The following is an 8,665-nucleotide window of genomic DNA, read 5'->3' on the forward strand; positions in this document are numbered from 1 at the left end:
TTGGATAAGGAGTCTATCCGAGACTCTATTGAGAGCAAAACGTCATGGAATAAATTCTGATATATATATATATATATATATATATATATATATATATATATATATATATATATATATATATATATATATATACACACACACACACACACACACTCAAGGCTATTGGGCTATTGGGGTTTATTTATATAAGGTAAACCATATAATTTCATTTGGATGTTGCTCTCGGTGATAGCACAAAACATGGTTTCGGGGCAAAAAAGGTATATGTTCCATATTGAAAGGGGAACCCCAAAAAAACAAATACATGTGAATTAGTGGTAGAGAGTCTCTAGCTCTGTTTTCATTGGGGAGTCCCTGGTTTAAGAAAGGTTGAAAACGCCTGACGTGATGTATTTAGCTGCTTACACAGTGGACTAACAGCTTGATAATGAAATCCACCGTATAGAGCAAATATCGAGATTCTTCCTCTGGAGGTTAAAGCGCTTTTTATTAATTCTCCAGGGGGTCTGCTGCATTGGTTTCATTAGTATTTCAGCCTCAGCTGAGAAAACCTGAGCACGACCATGGAGAAACCACGGCAACGTCGACACCCATCGGTGAAACCATGGCAACGACAGAGGAAGACAACTGATGAGAGTGAGAGCTTGGCTTTTATATAACTGCAAAAATGCAATATGTATAATAGTGACACGTATTACTAATAGTGGGTTATATAATTAAATCCATATGGAAAAGCTTCCTCTTGCGTTGCTACGGTAAATATTCATACAGAAGCACTTTGTGGGAGACGATTGTACTGAGTTTTCTTTAAGCTATTGAAATCTCACTTCCTAAACCTAATTGTTTCACTAATCATTCATTTAAGTAGGAATGTCGGTATTTTCCGTTTCATTTGTACGTCGTTTTTTGCTTCCGCGGCTCAGACGAACGCACAAAGGTATAGAAACACGCATTATAACTTACAGAGGAGCATAACTTTGACGATTGTGATCGTGCAGCTCAATTGGGGTGGGGGCTGGATGGTTACAGTTCCAGGGGAAGACAGAGTCCACAGGTGTGAAATTAAAAAAAAAGAACCCTACAACGTTAGTCAGTCGGTCAGGTACTAGAAGATAAAGTGTTCAGGAACATATCTGAGTGTCCAGGGGCATAGTGAATGAAGCATCTGGCAGCAAATTAAGTCAATCATAATTTTTATCTGCTTTCCTGTGTTTGTTTTCATAGAGAGCTTCTCATATCCATGCGCCCACCGCTGTGCACGATTATCGCAGATCTCATCGCCGTTATGCTACAAATCGCCAGCAGAGGGCAGTGTGCGATAAAACAGCCACCGCTGTCAAGATAAAAGCGCCGGTCACGCACGTCATCTGCATAATCAATAGGCAGTCCAAGGCCTACAAGTTTCACGCCGCTTCCAATCAAAGGGATCCCTGTTAGCCATTTCTCGATTGGACGCTTATTACGTCCTCAGTGTGGCTCTTTCATCTACGGGAATGCATCCGCGCACGTTTGCTATGCTCCAGTAGCCTGGGTACACTTCAAAAGATTCGGGAAAATGGACCAGATGTGGGAGCATTAAGCAGGCCGGGTTGTAGACAGCGCGGTACGGAGGTCCAGCGCGCGGAACTCTGGGCACTACTCCGGGCAGCACTTTGTCTGGGCCCCAAGATAAAAGGTCCTGACCGAACCCTCGGTTCCGGCAGTGATGCCTCCAGTGCGCCTGGGTATATTTTTTTATTTAAATTAAGTGCTTGATTTACTGGGGAAGGATGGGGGGTGTTTTTAGCATATACAACACCCACCCCCACACTGAATACTGCAACGACCCGCGTTACATTTGCTGTAACTCCAGTGAAAGTGGGTTAGTTGACGCACAGCTCAGCTGCAGAATGGCATGTGTCTCCATGTGTGTGGCTGATGCGTAGCTCTGGTGCATGCAGATTTTAAACACCATGGATGCATGCAAAATTGGACACTTTCACACTAAATAGTGTACAAGATACAATAGTGGAGGGGTCTCTAACTGCAGTCCTGGAAACCCCCAGCAATATACACCTTAAATCTCTTCCTGTTCCACCAAATCTGATTCATCATGGGTGATAATCAGCAGAGAAGTAGAATCAGGTGTATTAAATGAGAGGAACCAAAAGGTGTTGCTGGCTGGACTCTCCAGGGCTGCATTTGGAGACCCCGTAATAGTGCCACTTAAACCATAGTGGGCATCGCTTAGTGCGCAAAACGTTCCCAGAGGCTACCCTGCATCTGGTGAAAATCAGTAGTGCACAAACACTGCACACTATTCAGTCCCACAATCCTACATGCAACTTCTGAGGTTTGTTCGGTACTTATTGTCATGCAGGGAGTCTGTCATCGAAGGTCAAAGTCCTGTAGTTCAAAGTGTGTCCGGAAAGCGTATGAAGTCTTGCACTCCTGCACTAAGGAATCGTGACCATAAGTGCCCATTAGCATGGTGTGTGATTTTGTACGCAGCCTGTATCTGCAGGTTTAATAAAGTAGAGTGTATCAATTACTAGAAGAGCAGCAATAATTCTAAATAAAATGTTATCTTTTACCACTTTAATAATGGATGTTGTTGGCCACAGCCATGCCTTACAAGCTCGTAACCTGCTAACTCCAACCAAACAACACCCCCCAGAGAAAAGCCTGCCATACTGCCCCTGAAATAGACTCCGTGGTGCCAAGGTCTTGCATCCCCCCCATCATCTATCATTCTGGTCCACAGGGAGACCCCCAAGAAAAGCAACAAGAAAATATTTGCAATAAAACTATACCCTTGCAATGGGTTGGTGCCCCATCCTCGGTTATTCCCTAAATGCACGCATGGTTTCTGGGATAGGCTCCCGTGACCATGCACAGGACAAGCAGGTCTAGAAAATGGATGGATGGAGCTGTGTCCCTTCCTGAGTTATATACCTAAAACTACATGCCACATAAGTCTGCACCTCCACAGTAAATAAGTGTCACAGCAGTGCTTGTTATGCAGTAACTCAGTCTATAGCACTGTAAACTCACCTCTCCAGGGTTGTTGGTTCAAATCCCAGGTCTGAGCCCTCTGGGTCTGGATTTTCCTTCCATGCTCATGTGGCTTTCCTGCTACAACCCAAAGATGTGATCCAGGGTCATGTTTAATGTTAGACACACTCGGATGAAAGGGCATCCTGTCCCATGTGTACCCAGCCAGAATAAACTCCAGCCAAGACTGACTCTTTGTTGAATAGGTATGTATCACATGTAAAGGTGGTTTATATGAAGCAGCTTGTGATCAATCTGATCATGAACACAGGTCACATTCCCAGAAGGCTGCACCGATGGTGGAGCCTGTCTACAGTACATGATGGAATGTGTCTGATACGAGATATGGAGAGCAGGGCCTAAAGGGGACGTGTGCTAGGAGCTCATTGACTGCACTGGAGCCTCTTGCATGGCCAGTGATCCGCAGTGAGGATTGGAATGAGCATCTGAGTCAGAAGGGGACCCCCAGCATCAGGCCTCTGACCTCCTGCTTCCATGAAATGCCTGCTTTTGAAAATTCGATCTGGCCCTTTTTAGGCGAATCTCAATCCGATCCTTGAGGACCCACAGACAGTTTTTGCTGTACCACAAGCTGGGAGGGAGGAACAATGTGGAAGCAGGGAGCTGGGAAGGAGCAAAAACATGGACGGACTGTGGGTGCCCAAGAACTGGATTAAGAAACACTCTTCTAGAAGATAAAATTATGGAAATCAGTGTCTTGTATTTCTTCTTTTTATTTCAGTTTCCTGTCTGTTATTAAGGAGGCTCTTTTTTCTCACGTGTGTGTGTGTGTGTGTGTGTGTGTGTGTGTGTGTGTGTGTGTGTGTGCGCCCTGCTGTAGGCTGACCCCCAACTGGGTGCTATGTGCTGCCTGGAATAGACTACAGGGACCCCTGCAATTCTGTTCTGTATAAGCAGTGTAAAGATGGATGGAGAGATGTGTATTAACAGAAGGGTGAAACACAGAGTGCAGTGTAACGAATCAGCCGTTATTAATGCTTAGATTTGTACCATTCTCTTAACAGTTTGTCGTCAGTTCTGGAGTGTAGTACTTAAAAAAAAAAAAAAACAAATCGGCACGTAAGTCTGAAGTCTCAGATATTTCATTCAGTAGCTGCCTGCTTTTTCTTATCCATTTTTACCCATCTATCTATCTTAAACCGCAGAGGTGTGAGGTGACAGCACCACCCACTGTGAAAACCGTATCCACTTTTATAGCATTCTTATTTATATTTCGTTATCATTATGCTTTAAATAGCCAGCTCTCCTATAAGGCGACAGACGCGGGACACCTTGGAAAACTTGGTCAGCCTGCTGACTTACACACGTACTCGCTAACACGGTTTAGGGATAATAGTTCATGCAGAGTCAAACGTGAGAGGAAATTGCAGTTATAAAGCGCCGGCGAGTCCCACAGTGCCGTCACGTATAAATAACACATGTTAAATTAACGGGAGCTTTGGATAGATATAATGAAGCGGAATAAAAGCTGGGAAACAGACTGTTCTTTAAAGCGTTACCCTCGGTGCCGCAAATTCGTAAGACAAAGTCCCTCCTCGTTTGAATCTCATTTCTATCTTTCTTAATTTAGTCTGCTGACAACCATCTGGTATTTTGTTCTTTCTGGAATTATTATGTACGTCAGCGTGTTCCCAGGCTGTGATTTTTAAAAACAGTTTAATCATTATTATTTGTATATACATTTCAGTGTTATCTCATGTTTATTAATAGTTATTTATGATTAATTATAGTTGTAGTAGTAATAGTAGAGGACAATAACCTGAAATCATAGAATGGGAAAGAAATGCTCATTTTGTATTATAATACGTATGGTGCAATTAGACTGCCAGTCGCTGCTCCCATTCAGATTAACTAGCTACCTTTAAAATATGCTAAATTTGCCGGCAATTTTTGGCTGTAAATTTATGTAAAAATAATTTGCATACATTTTTGTGTGGCATGATAAGGGTTATAAATTAAGATATGATTTATATTTAATTTATGCGATTCCAGGACGGAATACGATTTATCAAGAATTAAATCTTCATCTTTGCAATCTGAAAAAAATCTCATTATTAAACTGATTCGTTGGGTTTGCGCTTAATTTACAATTCAAATATTCATGTCGGGAACACAGTGTCTTGGCACGCACCATACTGTTTTCCTGAGCGCGCTTTGCATTTTATACATTTTGATTACCTATGAAAACAAATGTGTGATTATACCTGTTTTTTTGAATGCCTGGTGACCCAGCAAAGGGACCCCCCCCCCCCCCCCCCCCCGTGTGACATGTCTGACCTCTTATCTGTTCGGTCTTAGGAAAAGTATACTGTGGAAAAGCTTCATAAGACGTTTCTAGGGTTCATTATGACGCAGCTGAGCCGCCTTCGTTACCTAGGTGATGTTACATGGCAAAAAAAAGCAGAAATAATGAGAATTCGGGGAGGGTATTAGGGAGGTCAGGTAAAAGGGTGCAGACCGTACAGTGTGGCACGCTTTCAGACACGCATTATGGTAATCCGGACATATGCTTATTATCCCTGCTGGTAATGTAAAGCCAGATACATTCTTACACTGTGTTTTGCTCTCGGTAATAAAATGTTTAATGCATGTAGAAAGTTAAATCTATTTTTATTTGTGTGTTTATCTACTTGCAGGAACTGGCACAGGGATTTCCGTAACTCCCAGTGGTCTTATAATAAAGCACAGGCAAAACCTAAGGACTGGCGTCACACTTGTCTTGTACTTGTTGACATTTCGTAGCTAAACTATACATTTTTTTCATTTATTCACGTGTTCTAGATTACTAATTTGCTTTTGCATCCTTTTAAATGTGATTTTGTGATTATGAAGGAATATTAAGCAAGAAAATAGTTTTTTTTTCAAACATGTTACAAAATTAGAGCAGTGAAAGAATTGTGTATTCTGGAAAAGTAATTATTTCATTCATCAATCCTGAAACGCACTGCATTTTACACTGGCGCCTGTTAGTTAGCCTAAACACTTTTACAGAGTATCCAGCTGTTCTGACGGATAAAGAGGGAGTTTAACAGCTTTGCACTGTAAGCTCCTGGATAAAGACATCTACAAAGAAAATTAATACAGAATGCAGCTTTACGATAAGTCCTTTTGGCAAAGCAAGGGGAGTAAACATCTTGTACCTGTGACAGTAAATGAACGGTTAATGTTGCTGCATGTGGATTTAGTTATTTTTAACAGGAAGCAATTTTCATGCTATAAAGCTTTGGGCAAATTGTCTTTGTTTAAGAGAGTATCCAGGGCCACAAATGCAACTAAACAAAATGCTTGGGCCGTGTGTTGCCATGGATAAACGGATAAACCAAAACACGCCAGGCATTTTCTTTTTTTCTCGCAAAGAGAAATGTGTGGATTCATGTACTCGCCTGTGTGGCTAATTGGACTGCTGGACTCGGGTTTTGCAAGCTCCTATATTCCCATCCTGATTGTGTAATATCCTGCAGTTCACAGAGAAGTTGAGGGGCAGGGGAGGTCGAGGTCAGGCTGTCTGTGCAAGGCAGAGGAATTTTAAATGCGTGTCACTAGAAATAAAAGCCCAAATGAAGATTCATTATCTGTCCAGGCAAAGGCTGTTGTTCTGTGCATTAGTACAGTGATCTCAGGCCGGACTGGAGGCTGCTGGTCACCCACACAGCAGCATCGCGCCATAAACAGGAAGCCGGTGAGGTACGGAACCAGAAAAGTTTGTTTACTTCTTAAGTTTCTGGAAATAAATTAGCTTCGCTTGAATCAGACAGTTGCCTGGGGGGAGTGTTTGAAAGCATCCAGATTAAGCCGTCAGAGATGGAGAAGCTCCCCATCCCAGTCAGCTCACCAGCACGAGGAGGAACTCTGCGGGAGAGTCACTAACTCTTCCAAACGCTGAGGCGAACCTCACTTTTTCCAAAAACGGAATAGCTGCCAGTTACTGCCATAGTGCTTTCGGTGGGCCTGTGCGTGTTTCACAATGCTATCAGTCCAGCTGTTTATGCAGCCCATGGTTACCCAGAGTAATGCAGCTCTTTCTAAACGTACCGTCATGGGAACATGTAAGGTTGCCAAGGTAACGGAACCTTTTGTATCTCTGAGACTTTGTCAGAGCCTCCGCCTTCAAAGCTGGCCAGGCCCCCAATGACAGGGCATGATCTGGGTGTGAAAGGTGAATACCCCTCCGCTCGTCATTTAAGGTATCTGATTCACCCCTTTAGTCTGCCTTTCTGCCACAAATGCATGATTTCACAATATGTCATTCAGCAGTGCTGAACTCTCTAGCTATATATTTCGTTTTTCAAACATCTAGCAAACCCACCCCAGATGTCATTCAGACTCTGGGGACATAATTTGAGCTGGCTCTGAGCTGATATTTGGATTAATGACAATTAATAGATTTAATTTTGTTTTTATTTCCTTTATTGCCTAAGAGATATTGTTAATAAGTAAAGCTACTAACTAAAATTTCAGCCGAAGATTTACAGATGGCCCCTGCATGAGAGAGACTTTCCATAAATATTAGTGCTTATTAAACACCCACAAATCGTTGAGGTGTTGTGTAAATTGGCAAACTGTGACTTTTTGTTGAGACATTCTCACGTTCTTGTTGGAAACATGCAATTCATATTCCACCAAACCCTTCACTTTATTCTACATGAAATTTCAAATAGAAATATGACATAGCCTTGCTACGGTACTCTAGCCTGATACCTTATTCTAAGGCAGATCGAGGGAAATTAGTAGATACAGGAAACAACGATCAAATGACGAATGTGATATGAGTCACATGATTCTGTTCGCTGACCTTATTGTCTTAATATTGCTTAACAACTAATGTTCCCAGATTTGAAAACAAATCATGTTCTGACCAAATAAACATTCTTCGGACGTTTAAAACAAATTATGGAAAGTCATTATTTACTCTGCACCCCCCCACCCAGGCCTGTCCTTTCCATTTCTTAAATCTCTCAGTCTTCTCATACAACTGCAGGAGTTCTCTGTGTAAGTCACACGGGCCTCAAGACGACCTCAATGCAGTGGGTGCAGAACACAAACAAAGCTACTGGAGGCGGGTCTGCTTTGGTCGGCCAGGTCCTTCACTGCTCCATCATCAGGGCCATTGCTTTATAAACATCTGGGCTGCGTTCTCTTGTTTACAGCAGTTAATATTGGGGATGTACCCTGACACAGCAGCTCTGAGTAAGACCTCTGTTTAAAGACAAAAGCCGCACATCCACTTCAAAGAGATGACATAGATAGATAGATAGATAGATAGATAGATAGATCCGATTGATGGTGGTTTTGGAGACCATCTCTCTGGCCTACTTACTGTGGTCAGTAGGTGCTCCCTGAAATCACCATACAGGAAACTACAATATTATGTACAGTTATTCACTTGGTCCTGGCTGTGGTTTAAGCAGACACAGCAAGAGGCGGGGATGGTGGGAGTGAATAGGTGCAGAAAGGTGAGGTTGAAGGCCAAGAAACAAAAGAAGCGAGTGAATAATAAGCAGAGGCCCAGAGGGATGAACTTTCTTTTGGTCCCTGTCTGCTGTGTCCATTGTCGTGGCGGCTTTAATGGGCCTTCTGCTGCTGGGATGGTGACATACAACCACTGATGCAA

The sequence above is a fragment of the Brienomyrus brachyistius genome, chromosome 11 (assembly GCF_023856365.1).
Source record: "Brienomyrus brachyistius isolate T26 chromosome 11, BBRACH_0.4, whole genome shotgun sequence".
In the NCBI taxonomy this organism is placed as follows: Eukaryota; Metazoa; Chordata; class Actinopteri; order Osteoglossiformes; family Mormyridae; genus Brienomyrus; species Brienomyrus brachyistius.